The sequence below is a fragment of the Schistocerca cancellata genome, chromosome 2, assembly GCF_023864275.1.
Source record: "Schistocerca cancellata isolate TAMUIC-IGC-003103 chromosome 2, iqSchCanc2.1, whole genome shotgun sequence".
Lineage (NCBI taxonomy): Eukaryota > Metazoa > Arthropoda > Insecta > Orthoptera > Acrididae > Schistocerca > Schistocerca cancellata.
In genome coordinates this window covers 646,790,692-646,815,342 of record NC_064627.1, presented here as the reverse complement: position 1 = coordinate 646,815,342, position 24,651 = coordinate 646,790,692, and the positions used below count along the sequence as shown (strand labels likewise).

General features: G+C 39.8%; 1 protein-coding gene across 1 annotated transcript in view; it reads right to left on the bottom strand.

Annotated features, from left to right (window-relative positions):
* The window catches only part of LOC126162316 (uncharacterized), a 716,875-nt gene that overhangs the window by 182,011 nt on the left and 510,213 nt on the right, over positions 1–24,651 (bottom strand). Inside the window, exon 3 of the transcript XR_007535053.1 lies at positions 20,952–20,981. The gene's annotated coding sequence lies outside the window, so the exon portion shown is untranslated. The remainder of the gene's footprint in view (positions 1–20,951; positions 20,982–24,651) is intronic.

Sequence of the window (24,651 nt, the reverse complement as noted above, 5' to 3'; positions counted from 1 at the left end):
CGGCAAACTGACTGACACTGACGGCGGCGATGCACAAATGCTGCGCAGCTAGCGCCATTCGACGGCCAACACCGCGGTTCCTGGTGTGTCCGCTGTGCCGTGCTTGTACAGCCCTCTCGCAGTGTCTGGAGCAAGTATGGTGGGTCTGACACACCGGTGTCAATGTGTTCTTTTTTCCATTTCCAGGAGTGTATTTCACTTATGGTCAATCTCTTAGGAGAACTGATACTACTGGCATCCGTCGTGCTACTCTTATGACTGCGCACATCACTCCCTCTCTTTCACACTTCTGGGCATTCATACTCGAATACATTTCTGTGCACACAGATCTCCCCGCCACTCGTGCACCAATGGTGAGAGACATCTATCGTTTGCTGCTGAGATCCAGGCCTCGCAACGTAATTTAGAATAAAACCCCAGCCACACTATAGCCGGTGGTGTGGAGAGCAGTCCAAGAGTCCTTCCTGCCTACATGGGTACGAGCAATGTGGTACCATCTAGGCAACCGGAAATACGTGACAAGATACAGGCTGCACACTATCGAGCTGACGGATTCTCCGCTCTGCAAGGATTGCCACCTCCTGGACATCGATGAACACCATTTAACATGTGGAACAGCGTTTTACGTATGGCTGCTGTTACAGAAGATCCTCCCATGTTAACCTTCGCGCCCCACCTCACACAACTGACCTCGAACTCCTCCTATTCCCGGACGTTACCTACTTCCAGACCGGAAAAAACTCACACTCTCACATACTTTAAAGACAGGTCTATTTACTACTCATTCCGTGGTGATGAGAAGATCGTTCTTGAGTGTTGTCAACATCTCTTAAGGTAATCATAGCACACCTGAGCACACTCCTCACTGTCAACAGCTCTTCAAAAATTATTTGCGCAGCGTCTTCCTCAACCCTCTAACAACTGGGGAGTTCCAGGCATGGACTTTGATACGAGGCAAAATGTTTATCTACTTGATATCAATAAACGCTGTCCGCAGATGGGAAGCGCACGTATGATGGCGTGTTCAAATGGTTCAAATGGCTCTGAGCACTATGCGACTTAACTTCTGAGGTCATCAGTCGCCTAGAACTTAGAACTAATTAAACCTAACTAACCTAAGGACATCACACACATCCATGCCCGAGGCAGGATTCGAACCTGCGACCATAGCGGTCGCTCGGTTCCAGACTGCAGCGCCTAGAACCGCACGGCCACTCCGGCCGGCGATGGCGTGTAGGATTGTTTTTCATCATTATTTTGATTTCCTTTGTGGTCGTTGTTTAAGGGCTATAGCTGCAGCAATTTCCAGGCTCATATGTTCTTAGATTTTTCTGAGTTCACATTTGTGATGGAAGATGGACGCAAGAAGTAAATGTGATTAAATTTTATTTCTTGCTGAGTTGATTAAAAAACGATTGGTAGAGCACTTTCCCATTAAAGGCTAAGGTTCTGAGTTCGAGTCTCGGTCTGGCACTTCAAGAACAGATTGAAAAAATAGAAAAAGTAAGAAACAAAAAAAGAATGAAAATGTGGTCAGCGCACTTGTCTGCCAAGTGAGAGGTCTGGGTTCGATTGCCCACTGGGAGACTTTATCCACTTGGGGACTGGGTGTTGTGCTGTCGTCATAATCACTTCATCAACATAGATGTGCAAGTCACTGAAGTATTGTCAAATTAAAACACTTCAACTAACACTCGAACCTTCAGATGTCAGACACTCAGATCGCTACCATACGTTGTATGTCGAGAGAGTATCAACCAAAACTCCGTTTTAGTTCGTACTATGTGCTGTCGTCCAGAAGAACGTGCGTAAACATTAGTAAAAAGTAACACCAGAACTACGGAGTTCAGGAAAAGGATAACTGTGTGTAACTAATATGTGTAGCTTCCGTAGGGACGTTGGTAGAGCGTTAGATCGTCGTACTAAGGTTCGTGGGTTCACACCCAACATGTCAATCAGAACACGACCCCTATCAATACAAATGTACTCTATAGATTTGCTACTTTCAACTAATGAAGCACAGTATCCTGCCAAAAGAACATTGCTACAAAATCCGAACAGTACATTTACATGTAAGGAAAATATTCTCCCATATAAATGTTTTGCGTGTAAACGGATAAAACAAATTGTGAACAGTGGGGTTTTAAAATGGGGTATCACCTCACGCTCTACCAACTCACCCAAGTAAGCTCTGCAGTACTACCAGTCACAGATACGCCTTTGCTGAGCTTCGTACTTGTGGTGTTACTTTTGATTACCGTTTACGCATATTCTACTGGACGACAGCACACAGCACGAATTAATACAACGTATGGTACCGATCTGAGTGTCGGAGATCTGGAGGTTTGGGTGTAAGCAGCCCAACAACCCCAGTTGGGGGTCTCCTGGCCAATAATGTCTTCTGATAATTTTATTTTTGTATCTAAATACGGCAGGACAGGACGAGCAACATACGGTCTTGCACTATCTTGTTGAAAGATGACGGCACAGAGAGCTCTAAGACAGGGCCAAACCAGACGTGACGGCATTGTACACCTAATGGTATCTTACGCCATCAAGCCAAGTGCTTGGACCATATGACGATGACGGATGCAATCTGACAACGTTCGATGTCCTCGAATTCTCTACACACGGATAATTCATCGTAATTCTGTATGCAGAATTCTGAAAAGATGCTGTGTTGGGAGTCGTGTGTCCAGTGTTGACGTCAGGCACTGAGTCGGCGCGGATCATATCAGCCCTCTGCTACCCTGCCGAGAAAAGCCGTGACTGTGCTAGTCGTGCTGTCAGTCTGTGCTGCTCCTGACGTCGTTGTACTGTCCCCTTGGATACTTATTTTCCTACAAAGAAACCGAAGTTGGTGGTGTGGCTGTATCTTCCTGCACGGTCGAGTTAACAATATGTCTTTTTTTCGGGTTGAATTGCTCGGGGGCACTGAAATCCTAATAAATTTTGAACTCGTAATTGGAATATCAGTGATACTGTATCATAATGTAACAAAAACAATCAATACAGATCGCAAATGGTTTTTAGTTTCATGGTACGGTAACCAGCTTCAGCCGTATACAGACCATCATCAGACCAGTAATGTCACCATTGTGTGTAGAGACGATGTGAGGAGCTGTTTTAAGTGCAAGAAGCAACTGCCGTCATTTACTCAGTGAAGGGGTACATGATGTAACCAATGAACAGAACTGGGGAGAAAAGAAATTTGTGGCATAACTTGACTGACGGAAGGGATCGGCTGATATGATCCAGTAAGAGCCATCAAGGTATCTCCAATTTTGAACTGGGTCAAAGCGTGGGGGATAAAAATTGTGGAGTGAGACCATGAGATGAATATAGTAAGCAGGTTCAAAACGATATAGGTTGCAGTAGTTATTCGGAGATGATGAGTCTCGCACAGAATAGACTAGCGTGGAGAACTGCATCGAACCACTCCTTAGACTGAAGACCGCAAAAACAACATTTGTAGCTGTACTGTGGGATTTTTACGAAGTGAGAGGTAAAGGTATGATTAAGAAAGAGTTGAAGCACTGGGGAAAAATAGTTTTCTGTGTGAATTTCTGTACGAGGGAAAGTGTTGAAAATTTTGTCTCGGGATCGGTGTACGTTGATAGAGGAACAGCTTCAGCCCATTTCGAGTAGTGATAGAAATCACGGTGGAATTTTTCTTCCCCGAGTGGAAGATGGATGTTTAAGTAATTACCGGTAAAAACCTAAAAGAATCAGCAGACACGATTGAATCTGGGAGAAAATTATTGCAAAGAACATTGGATAACGTAGAGGATCCAGTAGTGGTTTGTAAATGTAGATGCAGATTCAAGGCTGCATCCCCCATATTTAGTATTTTAATAGATTCAGTCTATTGTTGCCATTTAGTACGTTGAAGAGATAGATAATCTGTAGAACTATAAAGTCCAATGATTTTACTTAGAGGAAATACATGGTAATTCAAAACGGTTGGTGCAAAACAGAACAACGTTAATTCCTCCCCTGCTGAAATTAAATAGACAACACCTAATGCTGCACAGTGACTGACTATCTCCATACGTTTGTTTCTCATAGTGCTGCCGGTCACTGTATTCCTCGCTCTCTCTGGCGAAAATACCATTGCTTATTCGGATGATTATGAGGAATTGCATGTGAGCATCATGGGTGATACGGAAAATATCTAGAAAGGCAGTCCCTTTCGTTCCAAGTGTGTGGCAACAACAAATATTCCACTGTACACGTTGAAAACATATGAAGGTGGATGACTGAGTAGCCTCTGTGTATCATCATTCTCAGAATGGCCGACCCAGAATCCTACTAGAATGCCGTTCAGACGTTCAGGAACATTCCTGTGGAAACAGGGCACCAATCTCTTGAAAGTCCGAACGAGGAACACGTACTCGGATAGGAGGAGTCAGCAACAAGACTCTCTGTAAACAATGAAGGCCGTTATTAGTCATGTGTGCCCATCGCTCACAAGGGTTCAGTTTCTGGTGCGTCATTTAAGGGGTCCACATAAAACATGTGTAACATCCTGCTGAACAAAACCAGCGCTTTTGACAGTTAGTACATTACTGCACAGATACGCATGAAACGCAGTTTTTATGGCCATCGATCACTACGTTCCACTGGGGATCCAGTAAGTCATTTTTAGTAAAGAATAAATCCACTTTAAATTTGATTAGAACTTTTAAAACAGCGCTGTGTTTGACACTGGTTGAAGAACTGTCCTAGTCCCAGTTGCATGTCAAAGGAAGCGACATTACATGACAAATATTCAAGGAAATAAATATATGTAAAGTCCTGAGGTACCGTTTGCATACCATGAAAGCCTCAGCAGCCCTCTAATGACCAAGTTACAAAATGACAACGAGTAAGGGAGTCCTACTCACATTATCAAGTACTCCAGCATTTAATGACGTGATTTCGACATTCCTTCTAATAACGTCTGGTAACATATTTGATGGTTCGGTTTTAGTTTATGGTATGTCTCTGACTTATATTCCTACACACTGCCGCGTTTCGCAGTCCCTTACAGGTTACTAGATACTTCCAGCAAGATTTCTACGGAAATTTTAGAAAAGAGTACAACATCTGACTGGCATTGTTTCACAAAGAACTTCTTACATTTTGTTACTTTAGCTCTCCTTCATTGTTACCAAAAATTTTTTTTTCATCAAGATCTAGTGTAAGTGTACTAGCGTGAGTCTGCAACAAATAGTCCGTTTTCGACAAAATTTCTTAAATTCTCCTCGACTGTGGTTCTGAATTCTAACCATCGCTCGTATTAATGATAAAAACAAACTAGAGTTCGGATCAAAGCTACTTAGTGGCTGTTTACCTCGTACTACATGAAATACCAAAGCTCAAAGCTTCTTCACATCTTCGTGATGTAGACCCACACAACGTTATCTCAGTATTGGAAGGTCGCTTTACTATCAGGCACAACCTCCATAATTTACAATTGCATATTTATTTACTTTGCATCTAACTTTAATCATTTCTATTGATACATAATCATCTCGAAGGGTCTTTCCTTTTTTCATATCGCAAATGGGTAGAGATAGTAGACACTTTCAAAGTTTCATCATTTTCATTAGTAGCAATCAGTTTCCGATCTATATTTTCAACTGCACAAATATTTATAGAAATTTACGACAATTTCAACAGTATCTTTTTAGATACTAAGCCATTTGACTGCATGTCTGCGTAGCTGGGTTCATTTTGTCTCGGTGAAATCATTTCTGCTCTGTTTCCTTCACTTCTTCACCTGAACTTACAAAGTTACTCAGCTCAATGAGCTATTCAGAACCTCTGCCTACGCTGAAGCTACGTATGATTTGATTCGATCTGGAAAAGCTGTTTCAAAGACAGGCTGCACTATGCTTGTCTGCAGGCTGCATAAAACGTACCGGCATCGTAACTGGTAAAAGGTTTCATTCTTTCAGGTGTGGGTGAAGCCTCTAAAAAGAAACAAGTTCTAGGCTACAATGTCTGTACTGTGCTAACACTTTAGCGACACAAATGCTACTACTAAGTCCACGCTGACACATAGTTCCTGTGTAAAATCAAAATAACTGCACTATGATGTTCATTCACACAGCACATTCTCTCACTAGCCATAGAACCAGCGACCTACTGTCCAAACAACCACAAATTCAACAACCAATTAATAAATAGTTCTAAAGTCCACACAATCTTCATCAGTTTAGTATACTTCAAAAATTCTATACAGTTCACCACTGTATCTGAAATCTGAAATAGTAATTCATTGTATGCCAGGCTGAATTTTTGCTCACGGCATAAAGTCACAATTTTTACTATAAATCCTAAAACTCCCGAAAGCGTTATTTACAACGTATCTCACCAGATAGATAGAAAAAAAACTACAGCGCGAGGGAATCTATGCCTTGACATTACTAGTGCTGTATCCAGACTCCTAGGGACAAATGCAGACCAGACTCTCTCGCTTCCAGAAGACGCTAACTTCAAACTCAAAACAACGCCACCTTTACTCGTCTTAAGGACAGAAGTGAAAGCTTTGTTTCTAAACCAGTAAACTGATCACTTTACAATAGGCATGTCATGTCATGTATGTGGACTCACTGCACGATTACACAACACGATCCATACGCTCATTTTCCATCAATCTATACTACAGAAAATTATAAAGACAATTTGTAGTTTAAAAATCTCGAAAAGATTTTTACTGTTTTACTTCAGATTTTTGAACAATACAATGATCGGACGGACGTAAGCTACACAATTTATATATATTGTACAAAAGGGAAAAGCTTTTAACAAATATCTAAGAAATTTCTTGACCAATTTATTTCAGATTTATGCACGATACTCCAATAAACTTTCGGACAGAAATAAGCTAAATGATTTTATATATATATATATATATATATATATATATATATATATATATATATGAAATTTATACTTCTGAATGAAGAAAGTCGTAGTTTAATGTTGTTACCAAAATTTTCCAAAAGTTCTCGATCGATTTACTTTAATTTTTACGTGATTGTCTAATATAAGTTCGGACGGACGTAGGCTACAAGTTTTTTGATACATATGGTATATATGTTTATGTACACTATATAAACGGGAAAGGTTCTTTAGCAAAAGTCTTGAACAGTTCTTGATCAATTTACTTCCAATTTTTACACGATACTCTATTGAAAGTACAGACGGATGTATGCTACATAATTTTTACATGGTATTTAAGTACACATATACTACACAAAAGAGAAACATTGTTAGCGAAAATCTCGAAAAACTGTTGACCGATTTACTTCAAATATTTACACAATACTCTAATAAACGTTTGGACGAACATAACAACACATATTAAGTATATATGGTATATAAGTACATGGATACTAAATAAATCGGCAAGTTTGTTAGTAAAAATCTCAAAAAGTTCTTCAACGATTTAATTCAAATTTTTACACGATAGTCTAATAACCGTTCAGACAGATGTATGTAGTATATAAATACCTATATGCCATATGAAGGGGATAAGTTGTTGGTAAAAATCTCAAAAAGTTCTTGACACATTTAGTTCAAATGTTTTACACTACACTCTGACAAACATTTGGACACACACAGGCTCCCATCCTTTTTTATATATACACATATACGTTATATAACAGTCACATTGTTAGCAAAATTCTCGGAAAGTTCTTGACTGAATTTTTTCAGATTATTAGACTACACTCTAATAAAGATTCGAATAAACCAAGAAAATCGAGAACTGTTTTTGACCAATATACTTCATGTTTTGGCATGACACTTTAAGAAATATTTTTATAGACATATGGATATTTTCTTTAATATACAGGGCGATTTTTCCACCGTGTGCAAGCTCCAGGGATTGATCGATGAGAGGATGCGGAAAAAAACGCGTCTAATGAATTTCTGTACGGCAATGCGTGGTTTCCATGCTAGGAACCATGTATTCAATTATACTCTGTTACAGAGACTGCTGTACCATGCAGTCACAATTACAGTATGCATGATTTCCTCCTAGCGGGTGGTATTGTTCCTCATACGTCATGCCCTGGCGCCCTTTCCTGCCACACTAATTGGTAATGTTGGCCCGAGTCACTTTTCTTGCTGACTCAACATGTAGTGGATGGGATTCAGTCTTGTACATAATGCTTACGTACTCGAATCGAGAGATTGGCGACATGGCCTTTACTTACGGAACGGCGAATGGCAACGGGCGAGGGCAGCATGGTTGTATCAGGAGACCTATCCCCGCCGACGACAACCACAGCATTCAATGTTTGCAAGTGTTTCGATGTTTGTCTGAGACAGGGTCGTTTCAGGAAGCAGGAAATCATGAAGGACGTACCCGTAATGTTTGGACACCAGACTTGGAGTAAAATGTGATTAACACTGTGGAAGGCGACCGCCGTGTCAGTACCAGGCAGTTGGCCCGCCACTACAGGGTAAGCCAGACGACTGTGTGGAACATTCTCCATGACAATTGTTACTACCCCTATCACTTACTGCGTGTGCAAGGCTTACTAGCGACAGACTTTACACATCTGGAGCAGTTTTGTCACTGGTTTCTTCACCAGGTAACCACGATTCCGCGATTTGTGTCATCCATCCTATTCTGGACTCGCATTCGGGGGGACGACGGTTCAATCCCGCGTCCGGCCGTCCAGATTTAGGTTTTCCGTCATTCCCCTAAATCACTCCAGGCGAATTCCGGGATGGTTCCTTTGAGAGGGCACGGCCAACTTCCTTCCTCGTCACTTCCCTAATCCGAAGAGATCGATGATCTCGCTGTCTGGTCTCCTCCCCCAAACAACCACAGTCGTCCTTCCTCGTCGACTAACAAATCAGAACTATCGGCGTTTCTTGCTGGCGACTTTGCGAAGAAATGTCATTGATGATTCGAAGGGTAATGTGGCTGCATCATGATCTAACTACAGCCCACTTTGCCGTTAACGTCCGGACGCGTCTCAGTCGCGTCTTCCCTGGTCGATGGATAGGACGAAGGGGTCCAGTTGCATGGCCTGCTCCTTCACCGGATTTCAACCCGTGGGTTTCTGGTTAAGGGGCCATCTCAAAAGTATCGTGTATGCATAGCCCATTCCAGATGTGGCGCAGCTTATTCATGCTGCCTGGCCGATGTGAAAGTGTGAGACAGAACAACCTCCGGCGCGTACACGCATGCGTTGAGGCAAATGGAAACCATTTTCAGCCCATATTGTAACTGTGGCTGCATAGTACAACTCGTATTATACCGCAGTCTCTGTACAAATGTATGATTCAATAAATGGTCTCCAGCATGGAAACCATGTATTTCCGGATATAAGTTCATTAGACCATTTTTGTTGCGTATCCTCTCATCGATCAATCCCTAGATTTCGTGCACGGTGGAAATATATATATATATATATATATATATATATATAAAATAAATAAAGCAGGAATGTTGTTAGTAAAATTGTCGATGAGTTCTTGACAGATTAACTTCAAATTTTTACATGGTCCCACCAATAAACGTTCAGACAGCCATCAGCTAAATGGTTTTTTTTAAATGACGATGCAAAGGTTTTCTATTAGGACCATGTGCGAGGAAGAAAATGCTGTACTGTGCTGCTAAAATGTGTGGTTTCATATTCTTTCTTGCAGTACGTTTCAGCTACTACAGCGACGTAAACCACTATAAAGTTGTTTCTTAGACATACATATGTATATTCTTTCTCTTTACATATAATTTCGAACAAAAATTATATACACAAGAATGTGCTGTTTTGTCTTCTTCCTTGCCGTCGTTTCTACAGAAAACAGGAAAAGTGTATTTATGGCTTATCTGCTTGTGATTAGAATACCATTACAAAATCGGAATCGTCCGAAACTTTGTAAACCTACCCATTCGCAGATAAACTATGCAAAATACTGTCTTTGGAGCTACCATACTCGCAGATCCAGCAGCTGAAAAAGTCAGGTTACCATCCATTCAGAAAGCTGTTACACTCAGCGACTGTTATATAGACTTGTAAATTACAGATTGCAGCAAAAAAAGGTTTAAAACAGGACGACTGATTGGTGCAATCTATCATTTACAAGCTGGAAAAGTCTCTATCATATCCCACGTGGTTTCACCGCCAGACACCACACTTGCTAGGTGGTAGCCTTTAAATCGGCCGCGGTCCGCTAGTATACGTCGGACCCCCGTGTCGCCACTAACAGTGATTGCAGACCGAGCGCCGCCACACGGCAGGTCTAATGTAGAGATACTCCCTAGCGCTCGCCCCAGTTGTACAGCCGACTTTGCTAGAGATGGTTCACTGACTACACACGCTCTCATTTGCAGAGACGATAGTTTAGCATAGCCTTCAGCTACGTCATTTGCTACGACCTAGCAAGGCGCCATATTCAGTTACTATAAGTACTATTTTCAACAATGTATTCTGAAACAGATAATATTGTGAATCATATACCGTCAAGAGCGACGTTCATCATTAATGGATTACAGTTAAGTATCAACTAATTTCGTCCGCTTTCTGAATTCTCATTCCTTGTCATGTTCCAGACCTTACGTCAGTATAGTTCTTCCCTACTCACGCCAGCCTGCGTGAGCTAAAACGCGTGCATTTCGGCCTCCTCTAGTAACACTGTGTTGGCTCTTCAGCCAACACAACATCCCACATACCAATGATCCCAACCGATGTATCCATTCTTTTTAAAGCGATTTCAATTCCGAACGAACATTTTGTTCGCAGAAACAATAAACAAGGCTTGAGCTCAGATAGATGGGTAAGTGGACAGAGAGAGGGGAGGGGGGGAGTAAATCTACATAGTGAGGGAGGAGGAGGTGGAAGAATGCAAGGGGGAGAAGGAGATGGGCGAGGGGGGGGGGGGGATGGGAAGGTGTCTACGATGTATATCGGATTCCCATACATATTTAGCAATTGCGAAGCGTTTGCGTCTTTGCTAGTTATTAACCAATTCCAAGATTCATACTTGCTGCATTCACCCTCTCACTCACCCTGACAACGTGTCACATGAAAACAAGCACTGAACAACTAAAAATTATGATTACTGTTCGAAACTGAAACCATAACGTAAATTATAGTTTTACAAACAAAATAGTGTTTAATTAGCTATTTAGCAGCCAAGTTTTTCGTTTGATTATTTCTCTGACATATTCATAAAAACACAGCAACATATCGGGAGGCTGCTTATCATTGGAGACAATAAACTACACTACTGGCCATTAAAATTGCTACACCACGAAGATGACGTGCTACAGAGGAGAAATTTAACCTACAGGAAGAAGATGCTGTGATATGCAAATGATTAGCTTTTAAGAGCATTCACACAAGGTTGGTGCCGGTGGCGACACCTACAACGTGCTGACGTGAGGAAACTTTCCAACCGATTTCTCATACACAAACAGCAGTTGACCGGCGTTGCCTGGTGAAACGTTGTTGTGATGCCTCGTGTAAGGAGGAGAAATGCTTACCATCACGTTTCCGACTTTAATAAAGGTCGTATTGTAGCTTTTTGTGATTGCTGTTTATCGTATCGCGAAATTGCTGCTCGCGTTGGTCGAGATCCAATGACTGTTAGCAGAATATGGAATCGGTGGGTTCAGGAGGGTAATACGGAACGCCGTGCTGGATCCCAACGGCCTCGTATCACTAGCAGTGGAGATGACAGGCATCTTATCCGCATGGCTGTAACGGATCGTGCAGCCACGTCTCGATCCCTGAATCAACAGATGGAGACGTTTGCAAGACAACAACCATCTGCACGAACAGTTGACGACGTTTGCAGCAGCATGGACTATCAGCTTAGAGACCATGGCTGCGGTTACCCTTGACGCTGCATCACAGACAGGAGCGCCTGCGATGCTGTACTCAACGACGAACCAGGGTGCACGAATGGCAAAACGTCATTTTTTCGGATGAATCCAGGTTCTGTTTACAGCATCATGATGGTCGCATCCGTGTTTGGCGACATCGCGGTGAACCCAAATTGGAAGCGTTTATTCGTCATCGCCATACTGCGTATCACCCGGCGTGATGCTATGGGGTGCCACTGGTTACAGGTCACCGTCACCTCTTACTCGCATTGACGGCACTTTGAGCAGAGGACGTTACATTTCAGATGTGTTACGACCCGTGGCTCTACCCTTCATTCGATCTCTGCGAAAGCCAACATTTCAGCAGGATAATGCACGACCGCATGTTGCAGGTCCTGTACGGGTCTTTCTGGATACAGAAAATGTTCAATTGCTGCCCTGGCCAGCACATTCTCCAGATCTCTCACCAACTGAAAACGTCTGGTCAATAGTGGCCGAGCAACTGGCTCGTCACAATACGCCAGTCACTACTCTTGATGAACTGTGGTATCGTGTTGAAGCTGGATGGGCAGCTACACCTGGACACGCCATCCAAGCTCTGTTTGGCTCAATGCCCAGGCGTATCAAGGCCGTTATTACGGCCAGAGGTGGTTGTTCTGGGTACTGATTTCTCAGGATCTATGCACCTAAATTTCGAGAAAATGTAATCACATGTCAGTTCTAGTATAATATATTTGTCCAATGAATACCCGTTTATCATCTGCATTTCTTCTTGGTGTAGCAATTTTAGTGGCCAGTGGTGTATGTTTTAGGTAGTTTGGAATATCTCAGAAATTATTTCAGGTGCAGAACAAACTATTATTATTCTGAAAGATTACTTAAAATTTCATGTCGACTGGTGTACTGGAGATGATGACTTCATTAGCTCACAGGCTGGTGTGGGATTTTCCCGATGTGCAAAGAGAGAACACCCGTGACGGGACATGCCTGCATTACGGCCGCAGGGCACGTCAGACAGCGCCCTCCCACCGGGGAGACGCGCTCCGTAGGGCTCAGGGCCAACGAGAACGGCCAGGAGAATCTTGCAGCTTCCTGTACTCCTGCACTGTTGACAAAGCCATAGTTACTTCCTACATTGTCGATAAAACGGAATACTTTCTTCTGTGCAATGACACGATTGTAGGGGTAAAGCTACATATCTTACAAACAGGAAATTGCACAGCGTGCTGGACGAAACAATAGTCGGAGATAGTACAGCAGAGTACGTCAGTTGCAACAGAGCTATAGTGGGCAGTGACAGAACTATCATGTAAAACTCGATTTTCTTGGTCACGGTAATAGTCAGAAACCAATAATTTAAAGACCGAAGGCGCGATGATTTTAATTCGTGGAGCAGTGGAACAAGGTTTCGCGGAATTATCAATTAGGGCAGTTAATCTGCCATTCTGATAGGTAGGTGCGAATCTGATATGCTTCTGGCCGGCGGTATTAACATAAGTACATTGCGGCGCTAGTGAAAATCAGTAGATATGATGTGCTAATCTGGGTCCTTTTTATGTTCGTAGTTTGGTCGATGGCAAACTTAAAGTAAGCATGTACCACAATATTTTATGCAATACCATTTTTCCTACACTGTGGAGACAAATTGGAACAATACGTTGTTTGTATAAGGAAGGTCGTGCATTTGGCGGCATAGTCTGGTCAAGACACAACACGAATCACACGGGGTTAACTAAGGTATAGGCTACATCTCAGATAAACTCGTGCAGTAACACAGTATCAACTACTAACTATGCTATATGATACTCACAAACAAATTCAGCTATAAAAGCTTCACAACGTAGTGAAAAATTTTCTCTGAAGTACCATAACATTAAGTGCAGCAAAATCAGCTGCTATGCAAGCTCCCTCCATGTTAAGTCTGTACTCACAAGACCGTTAGGGCCATGAGGGGACATCATGTAGTGAAACCGAAGTGATATCTGAGAGTTCCCAAAGGATGTGTTGTAGGACCTCTGTTGCTCTTAATCTTTATAAACGATTAAGGAGACAATCGGAAAAACCTTCTCAGATTGTTTGCAGATGACGCTGAAGTTTATCGTCTAGCACAGTCATCAGAAGGTCAACGTGAACTGCGAAGTTATTTGGATAAGATATTTGCAGGGTATAAAAGTGACTATTGACGGTGAATAAGGAAAATGTATGATCCTGTTTATGAGTACCAAAAAGATTTCGTTAAATTTCAGTCACGCGATAAATCATACAAATTCAAAGGTTGCAAAGTCAACTAAATGCCCATGCTTTATAATTATGAACAATTTAAATTGGAATCATTCAGTACAAATGTTGTGGTAAAGGCGAACCAAAGTCTGCGTTTTGTTGGCAGAACGCTTAGAAGATGCAAAAAGTCTACTACAGAGATCACGTATAACAATACACTTGTTCGTCGTCATCTAGAGTACTGTGGCGTAGCTGGGTAGTTTGGCACCCTTTCGGAGTTTTAACATATCATTTCCGTTTCCCCCAACATCCCCACAAAGACATGAAATAGTTTTCTGGGAGGAAGTAATTTTTTGATAGCGATGGTCAAGTAAGCAAGATATAATGTTTACTCTTCTTAACACTTTTCACGAATGGAAACAAATAAGGAAAACGCAATTTCATAAATGACACGGCTTAATTGATTATTAATGAAGCAGCACAAACAACCAAAGATCTTCTTAGTGGTAAGTGATTTTAATATGCAGCTTAGAAGCTCTTCGCTTTAAATTTTTCTGCTGCAAATTTTGAAATTACACCATCAAAATCCAGTCTTCGGTAACATTATTTTGAACTGATAAAATTGCCAAACTACCGTGTCGAGTTTGCCTCACAGTGGACTTAAAACGATTCTTAATTAGTTTACGGTTTGAAAAACCCCTATCACATGGCGCTACTGAAACGCACAAAGTCAAGGAAAATCTTAACGCGAAAATGAGGTTTGGAAGAGATTCAAAAAATTCATAGTCAGCTACAAACCTTAAGAATCGTAAAGATGTCGGACCAAGAAACTCTTCTCTTGGAACTTTCGCAGCTTGCGGAAACATTCTTAGCCTTTAAGTTTCTGCAAGGATGCCAACCCAAAAAATCTCGTTGTAATTGTCAGCTATGCTTTTTAAGATCGTGGAAAGTTCCACCACTGAGGTTTCAATGAGACTGCTAAACTCTGTAACAGCAAATCCATAAGCTCTCTAGTTGCACACCCGCTCCCATGAGTGTCAGGAATGAAACGACAGTTGAAATTTTTTTACAACTCGTGCCACAGAATGTCTCGAATGTCTCGAATGTCTCGTCACACCCACGAAGCCGGTAGGTGGTGCGTACCCACTCCCCCCCCCTCCTCCCCACCCCCCACCTCCAACCCCCCCACCCATTTGCTATTAGTTATGCTATTGTCCTTAAGCAGATAGAACTGATGGAAGACATCAGATTCCTTTTTCCCATGTGCCATTTGAGAATGGATTGTCTTGAAACATGGAAGTTAATCTGTGAACTGTCCGCCAAATACTTAAGTGTGAATTTTAAACAGTAATCATGTGGATGTAGATACAAATCAGGTGATTTAGTGGCACAGTGTAAAGCTCCATTTGGGAAAGATCCTCTGGACCTTCCTCATTTAGACGCTACTCAAACATTTCCTTTCCTCCCTCCGGTTGATGTCAGCTTCGACGCTCTCGGCGGCTGAGTTTATCACTAAAAAATTAAAAACATAAGTGGTTCTGGATTCGGAAATGAGAAACTCACACGAATGACGTACATCAATTAGTGAAAATTACTTTTATCTGCATAGTGTCATGTGTGAGTGTCCGTGAAGTTCAGACACAGGCATTAACATCCAGCCAGTAACACGTAATCTTCAAATTATTGTTAACTAACGGTCCACTGAGTCCTGGTACTGTTATTTGATTCGCTGCTAACTTGAGCATTTGTTGATGAATACGACCACCAAGTGTATACAAATCTCGGCTCGGCACATATACAGGGATAATTTGTCTATATGATGTCTGAGAAATTCCCGCCCAACTCGGTTTGCATTGTCAATACACACCAACTACCCTTTAAAATTTTCAAATCACCTGCTCTAGTATCTATGAAACTTTCAGCAACTGTATCATCTGAATTGGGAGGTCGGTAAAAGGATCAAATTATTATTTTATTCCGGTTGCCAACAATGACTTCTGCCCATACAAACTCACAGGAAGAATCTACTTCAATTTCGCGACAAGTCAAACTACTTCTAACAGCAAGAAACACGCCACCGTCAACCGTGTTATCCTATCCTTTCGGAACGCCGTTGGGTTCTTCACAAAAATTTCGGCTGAGCTTATATCCGGCTTTAGCCAGCTTTCAGTGCCTATAACGATTTGAGCATCAGTGCTTTCTATTAGCGCCTAGAGCTGTGATACTTTCGCAACACAGCTATGACAATTTACAACTTTTATGCCAATGGTTACTGTATCTACGTTCTTCCTGTGTTCGGCCTGCACCCTTTGTGAATGAAGCATTCTTCGTATTGATTTTGGAAATTAGTCTTCAGCTGAGCTGAACTGCTGGATGAAACAGAACACTCTTCATTTTATTGAAACAACGTTCTTACATTTCGACATTTGGGATGTGAAGTCCATGGACTCTAAAATTCCCAAAAAAGTGTTGGCAAATGAGAAGAGATTGCAAAAGAATTTAATGCGTCTAGGAAATGGTGCAAAGATAAATGACATAACATAAAAGTCAGTACAGTTGGGAGCTGGCTAAGCGAAAAAGTAGCAGAAGAACTAGCAGCAGTGCTAGTAAAGTGTAACACTTCACTTAGTTCTCATTCGAAAGCCTTCATTTCCTGAAGGACAGTTACAAACCACTCTCTCATTGGAGCACTCAGGATGTTGTATCAGTAAGTAAATTTGTTACAGTATTTTGCATTTTACATTATATTGCCACCATGTTACATTAGTACAATATTACATAATTACAAATATTACAATAATTGCGTTACATAAAGAAATTATTTTCCGTACTGCCCTGAATACTGTAGGAAAAATCAGCATATTCTTTCCTTTATCATTTAACAGTGACGTTCTTCTACCAGTCCTGGGCAGTGGTTCCATCAAACCAGGAATCTCTCTTCAAGACCCAGGTATTAAGTTCCCTTCATCTCCCTCGCTATCGTATGTTTCTGGTGGTACATACGTTTGAGAGTTACTGTTTTGAAGGAAATTGTGCATAAACCCATAAGCCAGTGTCACCACCACAGCTTTTTGTGGACTCAGCAGCATTTGTATCCTCAAAACTCTGAAAACAGAGCTTACAATACCAAACACATTTTCAATAACTCCTCGTGCACTAAACAGTCTACACTTATAAGTATGTTGCCAACTATCTTGCAGAACTGGAAAGGCTTCGTCTGCCATGGAGGGTTACGGAACAGGTTTATTTCTGCCAGGAAGAGGAGCCCTTGGTGGTATATGTAGCGTTTTGTTCTCTGACACACTGTAAAATGTGTGTCTTTAAGCACACCACCATCTGAAATCCGCCCTTGCGTGCCAACATCAGCATAAATTATTTTATAATTAGTGTCAGCAATCACTAGCAAAACGATGCTGAAGCGCTCATCATAATTAAAATACACTGTTTCACTACTGGGTGGTGCCACAATCCCATTGCGCCTCCCATCTACAGATCCCAAATACCTGGGGAAATTCCATAATTCTTCATACACTTTGGCAATTTTCAACCACTCCTTTTCACTAGCAGGAAGCTGGAAAGGAAACTGTTACTTAAATTTCATATGCGTATGGACTCTCCCAAAAAAAGAATGCTTTAAGATCTGCTGATTATGATGTGTGTAATGTATATCTCACTTTGCCTTAGAAATGTGTAATATATTTGAAAGATCATCGAAGTCTCACCCGCAGAAGAATGAAAAGAAATTATTTTCCCTTTTGAGGATCATGGGGTGGATAATGTTACTTTTGAAGAAATTGTGGAAGTTGAAACAGATCCACTTGACAGCGCAGAGAACCAGGAAATTGCAGGTGCAAGTGGCAGTGCATGTGCAACTCAAAATCCCAGCGAAGCGGAAGTTCAAGTGGCCGCAAAAGATCAAGAAAGCAAGTGGAAGAAGACAGAGAAGGTTTGATACAAGTATTAAAGAAGGCAGGAGAAATTTTAGCTACAGGAAACTGAACCAATTTACCCATTTAGGAGAATTAGTTACCAACAAATTAAGATTTTTGTTTGAAAATGACCATACAAGAAAAATGTCCACTTTCAAAAATAGAATATACAAATGTTTCGAGGAGGCAAATGAAGAATTGATGAACGTGGTGACTGACAGTAATGTATAGGTTACGTTATATTCTTAGACTTACATAGTTTAACAACAAAGTTTGTATATATTAGCTCACTGGGTTAACTGAAATGAAACGGAAACATATAAAAGTGATACAACGACTGTCTTGCTCGTCTTTGCTATACCCAGCGACAAACTGCAGTCTACCTAATATGCAAATTTCAGAATTCTTACGGTTTTCCTCCAATATATTTCTATTTTCTACTAACGCTAACTGCTGTCCACGAGTTTTGTGTTTCAATGAGATTCAAAAAAATGAAATACAAATTAATATTGTTTGATATGTTTACTATCACGAAAGTGTTTTCAGAAATTTGATACTGTATTACTGACTGAAGTGATCCATTCGTTTTAAAGCACTAAAAAGTATCTCATTGTTAGCAAAATTTGGGGAATTTTTAGGGCAAGGTATGTGTGCCAGGTGTACAAAAATTAATAAGAGTATGTTAAAGAATTGTACAACATAGTGTATATTGTTATATTATTATTATTATATATTTTTACAAATTAGGAATTTAGTAACATCTGTCCTACCTTCACTTCCTGAGTTAAAACTAGCACAATGTCCTCGCAAACCCGAATAATATTGCATATTGAGCTTTTTGATGTTCTATGCAGGTACATTAAAGTGCAAAAAGTAATCCTCAGTGACCAAAAATCTGGGGTCACTGCCAACTGATCCTCTGATGGAATCACTTCCCAACAGTTTGTCTTGGTTCTAGACAGAAGAGGAGCCACAAGAGACAGCAAACTACCGAAATCAATGCTCATCCTAACATAAATTTTGAAACAGGTCCCATCTTACAAGAGTTAATTCTTGAACGAGCATTGTATCACCTCCATGGTAGCGCGTCTGCGAAGAAACTCTCGTTGCCACCACCTGCGATTCCTCCGCCTTTCTTCCCTCTCTTCATCAAAAAGAGCAAGCACACCAGCATATAAAAATCTGTAGTCTTCCACACAATTCTGGAAAGCCATCACAAACTTCGAGCAGCTCTGCACCACCAAACGCACTGATACAAATCAGCAGGTGCATACGAACGATCATACATGTATGACTTGCACGTAGCGAGCTCATACACGTCACGATACGTTTCCTGAAGATGCGTATACACGTCGCACACACTTGTGACGATACAAATCCCAGGTGTAAACTTACTTTAACTTCGCCAGATGACGTGGAGAGGTTGAGCCTGTTAGTCTATCGAACCTGATCACGTCAACCCAAACCAAGTATTCGCGTCGGTATGGCTCCATGCCTACGTCAGCGACTTTATTGCATGGGGTTCAGGATTCTAGTCTTATGCTAGCGAGCAGTATTATTTCATTGCGTTAGACAGTTGTGTGTATGCATTTAGCAAGATATCTTGTCTTATTTGCCGGTCTCGCGATCCCCACTGGTTTATTGCGAAGTATAGTACAACAAAAACTTGCCATATTGTGTCACAAGAAAATGAATATAAGCTTCCTAATCTCGTCGTTACCAGCAAATGGCCCACGTCTCCTTTACTAAATAATGTCTGTAAACAAAAAGGAAGGGGAAAATGAAAGAAACACAGAACAAGAATAGCTTTTGCTTGGTTGCAGCAAGATCGGTAATTTTGTAAGTTCGACATTAACAACATATCACATCTGCAAAAGCTGTTCGAAATTTGCACCATTGTGCAGCAATGTACAGCACTGCGCCTACCGACGTGTGTAGGACTGACAAGGCCATCCGCTGGACGTGGGGTGAGGTACGTCATCGAATGTCACATGTCCAACATTTTTCATCCAGTTTTAGGGTATTTCCCGACATTTGCAGCCCCATGTGTTTTACACTTAATTACTTGTCGCTGTGGCGTCTACCTCGCTTTGGGTCTATTTAAACGTTAATAAGAATGACGAAGATACTTTTTTTAGCAAAAATCCCATGTTTGCTTGCTTAAAATCTTAGAATACGAATGTTCTTCAGCGAGTACTTTGAAATTTTGAATCCTCATTGCATTCTAATACACGTGTGGTTTTATATATATACTGGATCGCTAGATAGTGAGTATATATACGTAGATGCAATGTGTAGGTTTAGGCTCATTTTATTATAAGAAAAAATAAAGATAGCACTTAAACATTTTAAGGAAAAATTCAGATAGACTTTCTTTTCTTAGAATATTTATAAGAAATATTTATTTTTTTTACAATAAAATGAGCCTGAACCTACAAATTGTATCTACTTTCCTAATTTTCTTTCAACTCATTCATCTCAATCTTTACTTTCTTTCAGCTCATTTACATCAATTTAAGAGTAACAAAAAAGTAAATAAGCAGAGAAACGACCAATTTGAGGTTTATTTTATATATTCCTTTATGTCAGTAGTAAGTGGGAACATTGAGTGCACTTGGACACTAGCGCACAGCGAGTGTGAGTAATAATAATAATAATAATAATAATAATAACAGAAACAAAAAAGTCAATTAAACTAAAAATTCCTCATCGTATAATTCATTATTAATACTTTTAATTTTTTAAATGTGTTGTATCTGAATTGAACCTAGCCATCCTGAAAAAAATGAAAATACCAACTAATTATTAATTTCAAGTACCTGTCTGGTAAAAGAACCTTAAACTCATTACTAAGTTCCACACAAAGTTTTTCTCCACATCAAGTATTAAAATATTTATATCCAGTAATGTTATGTAAAACATTTATTATAGCACACTAATTTCATAAGGAAATCAGGAATACTTACACTATTGAGCTTCTTGAGTAGGCGCTCCATCTGTACTACAAAATTTTATTAATGAAATTTAAATTTTATAAATAGAAATCTCAGGAAACAACAACAAAAATTGAAAGAATTTATACAGTTGCAGTAATTATAAAAATGATATGTAATAAACCTGAAGTTCACTTTTCCACTAATTAAAGATGATGAAGAAGAAGAGATCCCAGATTTTGACTTTGGTAATGATGAAGAAGAAGATTACAGCAACAGTGCGTACTGTCCATATTGCAATGCATCTATCTTGTTTTCGAAAGTGTATGTTTTATCATCATGAGGGCTCAATAGTTTTTTATCGACCTTGACTGAATAAATTTCTTATTTGATGCTTCATATTAAATTCATTTTTTGTATTGTTCAGTATTATTAAACAAACAATCTTTATAATCTCCTACTTTATTTTATTTTTAAAAACATATTTCTTGACTCCTTTAGATTACTTTCTCCTCTTTGTCACCAACTTTATAAGCATACATTTGTGCTCTCAAACCACAAAATTCTTCTGTTATCTTTCCATTAAAACCATCTTTCATTTTTCCTACAACTTGTCTGTTTACTTATGGAATATTGTATATATTATATGTTGGATAGCCACTAGTACCAAAATTATCAATCATTAATTTCATGTCTTCATGTAAAACTTCTGTCTATGTGTTGTAGATATAACTGTTCATATCTCCACAGCAAAGTTCAATATTTTCACCTTATTTGGGTTTCATACCACTATAGTGAATTCATACATCAGTTCTTTACGTAAGTCAAGTGTACTCATAACAATGTAAACTGCTTTATTAAACATAAGTTTAGTTTTATTCATGCAAATCACAGCAAGATTTTCATGAAATGTTGTTCTTCCTTTGAAGCTTGGCTTTGCCACAAGTCTCCACCAGAAACTAATTTTATATCCACTATGTCGTTAATATGTTCCACCTTTTCTTTAAATAGTGAATGATTCATCAATGTTGTTCTTTGCTTTCATCCTCAATTCTGCATTCAAATATATATATATATATATATATATTGTTTCAACCAGTCAGATTGTTTAAATTTTAAAACTCTGTGTATTTTTGTTATCTTCAGTCCTAGAGACAGATACTGCTTCGGATTTCTATAGTGAATGACTTAATTATCTGTGTCACCTAGAGCAGTCAGCAACTAACTTTCTTTAGTTCCAGGCAAAATTTTATTTTTGCGAACTAATGTTATATCTTTTATGTAAATCATGCACTTCTCTAGGATATTCTAGATCAGCTTCAAATATGAATCCAATTCCAGAAGTACCTGACATCTCACTTTTTTCTTTTTTTCCAATCAAGAGATCCTGGGTTAACCCTGTCAAATCTACCATACAATAAATATTGACTCATAGCATGGGCATACACATTGTTTGTATCTAAGTATGCTCACTAATTTTATATCTTTTGTGTCACAATCTTTGATATATTTCTTACTTAGTTCACACACTTTTACACCACTAGGTTACATGACTTCATGTTACTTTTTCTACCATTAGAAGAGGATCGTAATAATTCTAGTGCTTGTCCAGTCATTTTTAGCATTCCATCCTAAGATAAACCAGGTGCAGTAATACACCAAGTTGTATTCAAATCGTATACTTTTATGAAAGTTTTTCTAACATTTTCAAAAACATCAGAAACATTAGTTTTACCTATAGACCACATATTTACCAAGATTTTTTATATAAAATTTTTTTCCAAACTAATTTTGTGTGTTTGTAATCTTCATCGCTTCTTTCACAATCATTCAGTTTATTATAAGATTCTTATCTATATAGAAACTATGTTTCTTCAAATTTCTTCCAAGTATGCATGTAGTCATAGGGTCAGACATCTTCCTTCATTACTAGATTGACTAGATTTTCCAGAAAAAGCTTTTTAATATTCGTCATTTGACTCTTTTTCAAATCTGATAAAAGTCTGTCAAGTCTGTCAAGTGTTGAAGCCATGAATCTAAATGTATCAACAAACTTCATCCTCGAATTTTCTGTGTTCGCCTGATATTTCATGGAACAATCTAATCACTGGAAAAGTTTTAAATTTTACATGTTTAATCAGTGGTTCTGACATGTTACATTAGGGCTCCATATCTTTAATTGGCTGCTAGATCATTTACTTGTTTATTAGACGTTATGAAACTCCCACTGGTGTCTATTTTACAAAACCACTATCACTGATAGACAGATCTTAGGGGGCATCCCTTAATTACGTGAGCTCTAAATGAGGGGGGGGGGGAGGTATTCGGAAAAATCTCACCAAATCTCATTTCAAGTGGGTGTATAAAAATTACAAAATTAATCCCGAGCATAGACGAAATTACAGTGCCCCCCTGCTTTATGGACCACTTGAACTGTAATGAATCACTTACACATTTATATGCCTGGGATTCCTCAATTTGAAACAAGTGCCGCACAAGTGTCAGATTTCATTCAGAGAGTTCCCTGCCATGCCTATCAACATCACTGCATGTCAGTCACTGAGTCACTCGTGATACTCTGCAACGTATATGAAGCCGATGTTATTGTGTTCGACGTTAGTTTGTATCAAAATTTTTACAGTGCCTATGTTAAGTGGCATGCCGACAAATCGAAGCGCACATGCCAACAAGAAGTTAATCGTTTATGTGAGGAAGCTAAGTTGAAGTTCATCAAGAAATCTCTTAGTGATCATATACATCAAGAGTTTGAAAAGCTATATAATGATACAGTTCAAAGAAACTAAGGGTTCAATGACATTTAGTGCTTGTAATATATCAATAAAAAGTCTATTTTAATACCGTTTTCGTGCAGCTTTAGGGTTGGCATTTTAAAACAGTGTTTTAACATGTGGTAAAAAGACCGTTTAATACACCTTCTCAATAAAACATATTTTTATTAGTTTTAATCGGTGCTTAAGACAAAATTATAAAATTTCATGTTTAGCATGTTTAGGTAGTTTTACCTGACGACGGACGAAACCTCACGTGAGGGAGAGGGGGTCCACTACATCTCACCAAATCTCACAAAGGGACGAGGGACTGTCCAAATTTTAAAAAAACAATCCTCGTGTAAGTAATGGACACATTCTTAGGCTGGTATTATGCTAAGAAATTTTCTTTCAGAAAGTGTAATAAATAACTTTGTTAAAGTTAGGCATTGGTCAAATTTTCATGGATCAAATCTAGCGTCTCGGCTTCGATTTGATAGTACAAAGCGCCTGCCTTCTGTTTATTGCATGCAGAATTTTAACAGCTCGGAGCGCTAGCATCGTTGCAGTGGACATCTGATGTATATCAATGTGACTTCAGAAATCTACACTACTGGCCCTTAAAATTGCTACACCAAGAAGAAATGCAGACGATAAACGGGTATTCATTGGACAAATATATTATACTAGAACTGACATGTGATTACATTTTCACGCAATTTGGGTGCATAGATCCTGAGAAATCAGTACCCAGAACAACCACCTCTGGCCGTAATAAATGCCTTGATACGCCTAGGCATTGAGTCAAACAGAGCATGGATGGCGTGTACAGGTAGAGCTGCTCATGCAGCCTCAACACGATACCACAGTTCATCAAGAGTAGTGACTGGCGTATTGTGACGAGCCAGTTGCTCGGCCACCATTGACCAGACGTTTTCAACTGGTGAGAGATCTGCAGAATGTGC